Source organism: Mustela nigripes, chromosome 12, assembly GCF_022355385.1.
Source record: "Mustela nigripes isolate SB6536 chromosome 12, MUSNIG.SB6536, whole genome shotgun sequence".
NCBI classification, from domain to species: Eukaryota; Metazoa; Chordata; class Mammalia; order Carnivora; family Mustelidae; genus Mustela; species Mustela nigripes.
The window spans coordinates 154,439,495-154,445,572 of NC_081568.1; positions in this window are offsets into that span (position 1 = coordinate 154,439,495).

A 6,078-nucleotide genomic window follows, 5' to 3' on the forward strand; every position below is an offset into this window, starting at 1 on the left:
ATCCTCGATGTGGGAGAGAAAGCTTATTTCAGTTCTTCCTGGGTGTATCTTTATGTCTTTGTTAAGGGACTCAACTTTCCAAAGATAAAGGGAAATTAAAACTGACTTGTATATAGGGGTAGTATTGAATAGGGAAAAAAAGCTTATGTCTATATGTATATTAAAAAATGAAAAGAAAAAATGAAAATGAAAAGAGAAAGAAAAAGAAATGCAGGTATATGTATAAAAAAAGTTCAAGTTAAAAACTTATTATGGATTATGTTGTATTAAATCTTTAGTTGTAACAATAAATAGGTTAAAAAATTAACAGATCAATTGTGAAAATGAATTTAAAAAAAGAAAGTTGTATCTATGAAATATACAGTTTGTAGGGTAATATAATGAGCTTAATATTTTGTTTTCCACTGAGGCTGGGGTTTTGCAGTTTGATGGGGATCCTGTGGTGGTTGTCCTCTTGTTCTTTTCGCTTGCCTTTTGGAGGAGGGGCCTGTTGAGTTGTTCTCCCTTCAATCTTGCTTGGGTTGAGCTGCCATGCAGTTTATCAAGGCACTGGGCTCTGTAGAAACTGGTTTTTCAGGTTTTTGTTCTCTGTAGGTTTTTGTTCTTTGGAGGCTTTTTGTGGATTTTTTGAGTGTCAGAGCAAAGAAAGTATCTGTCTGCACCCAGAACTTCACCTGAGAGAGAAGTCTCAGACTTTTCCACACTGGGTAGTCCAGAACACACAGACTCCCCCTCTGCAAACTCTGCTGAACAGTGCAACTTCCCAGAGGCAGTGTGCACTGCCAGCCACCCTCCCAGTGGTCAGCTGAGCCCCCCACTTGTCTCTTCACCCCCCATGACACTAAAACTGGGAGTGATTTTGGTCCAGGGAGCCTGTTTCTGGTGACAGCCCTGCCGGGACTGCTCTGTGGAATCCAGGCCCACACCAAAGTGCTCAGACCCAGTGGTTGTGCAGGTCAAGGAAGGCTGCTTCTAAGGGATCCCGAATGGAGATCATGCCAGGTTGTCTCAGGCGTGGGCTGTGCAAGTTCAGACTCTGCAGTCAGCCAAGGAAGCCTGCAATCCTAGAGACTGCTGGCTAGTGCCCACACTAGGCTTTCTCAGGCTTGGGTAGGAGTGTGCCCAGCTGAGTGGTGGTGTAAGCAATGAAAAGCCATGGGCCCAGGGAACACAAACTAGGATCTGCTGGACTCTCCCTGGCAAGGATGGTCACCAGCAGAGATCATCTTGGGTCTGTTGACTTAGGTCTGTGTCCATGACTTACTTACTGATTTACACCAGTGGACCCTTAAGAACTATTGCTTTTTTTTATTAAAAGATTTTATTTATTTATTTGACAGATAGATCACAAGTAGGCAGAGAGGCAGGCAGAGAGAGGGGAGGAAGCAGGCTCCCCACTGAGCAGAAGCCCGATGTGGGGCTCGATCCCAGGACCCTGAGATCATGATCTGAGCTGAAGGCAGAGGCTTTAACCCACTGAGCCACCCAGGCGCCCCGCTTTTTTTTTTTTTTGAGTGCTGTTATCAGGACTCCAAGTCAATGATGGTCTATATTCAAAGGGCACTTTCATATTGGGTTGTTACTTTCCAAGTGGTCACTTCTGGTTGCTCTCCCCCACTTCTGTTTATCTGCTAATATCAGTCAGAGCATTCCCAATCCACTTTACCTCTCCACTGATGTCTTCTGTCCCTGTAGGGAACCAGAAGTGTATAATCTTACATCTCAGGCTGACTACATGGGAGTTCAGAGTGTTCTGGTAGATATTTATCTCACTTTAGGGGACCAGTTGAAACAGGGTCTCCTACTTCTCCACCATCTTTCCCCTCCTCCCATTGGCTCCATTTGCAACTTTTTGAAGAACCTCCATACTGTTTTCCAGGAGTGGCTGCACAAGCTTGCATTCCCACCAACAGTGTAGGAGGGTTCCCCATTCTCTGAATCTTTGCCAATACCAGTCATTTCCTGACTGGTTAATTTTAGCCATTCTGACTGTTGTGAGGTGGTATCTCACCATGGTACTGATTTGTATTTCCCTGATGCTGAGAGACGTCAAGCACTTTTTCATGTCTGTGGGCCATCTGGATGTCTTCTTTGTAGATGTGTCTGCTCATGTCTTCTGCCCATTTCTTGATTGGATTATTTGTTCTTTGAATGTTGAGGTTGATAAGTTCTTTATAGATTTTGGATACTAGTCCTTTATCATATATGTCACTTGCAAATTTCTTTTCCCATTCTGTCATTGTTCTTTTGGTCTTGTTGACTGTTTCCTTTGCTATACACAAGCTTTTTATCTTGTTGCTGTCCCAAAAGTTCATTTTTGCCCTTGCTTCCTTTGCCTTTGGCTTTGTTTCTGGGAAGAAATCGCTGCAGCTGAGGTCGAAGAGGTTGCTACATGTAATCTCTTCAAGGATTTTGTGTATTCTTGTCTCATATTGAGGTCTATCACCCATTTTGAATCTATTTTTGTTTGTGGTGTAAGGAAATAGTTTCTTTCTTCTGCATGTGACTGTCCAATTTCCTAACACCATTTTTTTTTTAAAGACTGTCTTTTTTTCATTGAACATTTTTTTTCCTGTTTGTCAAAGATTAGTTGACCATAGAGTTGAGTGTCCACTCCTGGGCTCTCTATTCTGTTCCATTTATCTATGTGTTTGTTTTTGTGCCAGTACCACACTGTCTTGAGGGTTACAGCTTTGTAATAGATCTTGAAGTCTGGAATTGTGATGCTATCAACTTTCATTTTCTTTTTCAACATTCCTCTTGCTATTCAGGGTCTTTTCTCATTCCATATAAATTTTAAGATTATTTGATCCATTTCCTTGAAAAAAGTTAATGGTATTCTGATATGGGTTGCATAGCAGATTTCTCTAAATAGCATAGACAATTTCACAATATTCTTCCAATCTGTGAGCATGGAACATATTTTTTCCATTTCTTTGTCTCTTTCTCAATTTCTTTCATGAATGCTCTGTAGTTTTCTGAGTGCAAGTTTTTTGCCTCTTTGGTTAGATTTATTCTTATGTATCTTGTGGTTTGGGGTATAACTGTAAATTGGTTCAGCTCTTTAATTACTATTTCTTCTCTCTTACTGTATAGAAATGCAACTGATTTCTGTGCATTGACTTTATATCATGATAGTTCACTGAATTTCTGTATGAGGTCTAGCAGTTTTGGAGTGGAGTCCTTTGGGTTTTCCACATAAAGTATCATATCATCGACAAAGAGTAAGAGTTTGACTTCTTATTTGCTAATTAAGATGCTTTTTATTTCTTTTTGTGATATGATTGTTAAGGCTAGGACTTCTAGTACTATGGTGAAGGGCAATGGTGATAGTGGACAACCCTTCTATGGTTCTGGCCTTAGGGGAAATGCTCTCAGTTTTTCCAAATTGAGAATGATATTTGCTGTGGGTTTTTCATACATGGCCTTGAATATACTGAGGTATGCACCCTCTACCCCTACACTTTGAATAGTTTTTATCAAGAAAGAATGTTTTTTGTGAAATGCTCTTTCAGCATCTATTGAGAGTTTCATATAGTTCTTAATCTTACTTTTATTAATCTATTGTATCAAATTCATTGATTTGATGATGTTGAACCAACCCTGCAGGCCAGAAATAAATCCCACGTGGCCATGGTAAATAATACTTTTAGTGTACTGTTGGATCCTATTGGTTAGTATTTTGGTGAGAATTTTTATGTCCGTGTTCATCAGGGATATTGGTCTGAAATTCTCCTTTAAGATGGGGTCTTTGCCTGGTTTTAAGATCAAGGTAATGCTGGCCTCATGAAATGAATTTGAAAGGTTTTCTTCCATTTCTGTTTTTTGGATTAGTTTCAGGAGAATAAGCATCAATTCTTCTTTCAATGTTTGGTAAAATTCCCCTCTGAAGCTGTCTGGCACTGGGCTCTTGTTTGTTGGGATATTTTTTATGACTTTTTAAATCTCCTTACTGGTTATGGGTCTGTTCAGGTTTTCTACCTCTTCCTGGTTTAGTTTTGGTAGTTTCTATGTCACTATGAAAGTATCCATTTCTTCCAGATTGTCAAATTTACTGGCGTATAGTTACTCATAATATGTCCTTCTAATAATTTGCATTTCTTTGGTGTTTGATGTGATCTCTCCTTTTTCATTCATGATTTTATTAATTTGGGTCATTTCTCTTTTCTTTTTGATAAGTCTGGTCAGGTATTTATCAATCTTATTAATTCTTGCAAAGAACAAGATCCTAGTTTTCTTGAACTGTTCTTTTGGTTTCTATTTCATTGATTTCTTCTCTGATCTTTATTATTTCTCTTATGACTCTGGGTTCAGATAATATTTGTTGTTATTTATCCTACTCCTTCAGGTATAGGTTTAGATTGTGTATTTGAGAACTTTCTTGTTTCTTGAGAAAGTCTTGTATCGCCATATACTTTCCTTTCTGGATGGCCTTTGCTGTGGGCCAAAGATTTGGAACAGTTGGGTTTTCATTTTCATTTTCACTTGTTTCAATAGATTTTCCTTCTTTCTTTCTTTCTTTCTTTTTTTTTTAACTTCATAGGAAATATTTTATCCTTCACTCACATTCCCACTATTCTGGCTCATTTTTTTTATACATAGGTAATTTTTTCAATCTATTCACCATCAAAGCGAGCTGCACAGCACATCAAACTCCACAATAACCCTCCAACATGAACCCCCTGATACATACACCTATGTTTTTCCCCCACACTTCCACCTACTGAACTCCTCCTTTCAAACATCAGTTCAGTTTAGGCTAGTTCACTCCTCCCCATTTCCATCCTGCAATATTCATACAGAGCCAAACTTCAAAGCAATTCCCCTTCCCCAATCAATACCACCCCTATAGATAAACCAATTTTTTAAATTAAATTAATTTATTTATTTTCAGAAAAACAGTATTCATTATTATTTCACCTTACCCAATGCTCCATGCAATCTGTGCCCTCTATTATACCCACCACCTGGTACCCTGACCTGCCAATCCCCACCACATCAAACCCCTCAGATTGTTTTTCAGAATCCATAGTCTCTCATGATTCATGTCCCCTTCCAATTTACCCCAACTCCATTCTCCTCTCTAACACCCCTTGTCCTCCATGATATTTGTTATGCTCCACTAATAAGTGAAACCATATGATAATTGACTCTCTCTGCTTGACTTATTTCACTCAGCATAATCTCTTCCAGTCCCGTCCATGTGCTACAAAAGTTGGGTATTCGTCCTTTCTGATGGAGGCATGATACTCCATAGTGTATATGGACACATCTTCATTATCCATTCGTCCGTTGAAGAAGATCTTGGTTCTTTCCATAGTTTGGCGACCGTGGACATTGCTGCTATAAACATTGGGGTACAGATGGCCCTCCTTTTCACGACAACTGTATCCTTGGGGTAAATACCCAGGAGTGCAATTGCAGGACCATAGGGAAGTTCTATTTTTAATATCTTGAGGAATCTCCACACTGTTCTCCAAAGAGGCTGCAACAACCTGCATTACCACCAAAAGCATAAGAGGGTTCCCCTTTCTCCACATCCTCTCCAACACATGTTGTTTCCTGTTTTATTAATTTTGGCCATTATAACTGGTGTAAGGTGATATCTCAATGTGGTTTTAATTTGAATCTCCCTGAGGGCTAGTGATGATGAACATTTTTTCATGTGTCTTCATTGGAGAAGTCTCTGTTCATATCTTCTGCCCATTTTTTGATATATTTGCCTGTTTCATGTGTGTTGAGTTTGAGGAGTTCATTATAGATCCTGGATATCAACCTTTTGCCTGTACTGTCATTTGCAAATATCTTCTCCCATTCCGTGGGTTGCCTCTTTGTTATTTGGACTGTTTCCTTTGCTGTGCAGAAGCTTTTGATTTTGATGAAGTCCCAAAAGTTTATTTTCGCTTTTGTTTCCTTTGCATTTGGAGACATATTTTGAAGGAAGTTGCTGTGGCTGATATCAAAGAGATTACTGCCTATGTTCTCCTCTAGGATTCTGATGGATTCCTCTCTCACGTTGAGGTCCTTTATCCATTTTGAGTTTATCTTTGTGTACGGTGTAAGAGAATGGCCGAATTT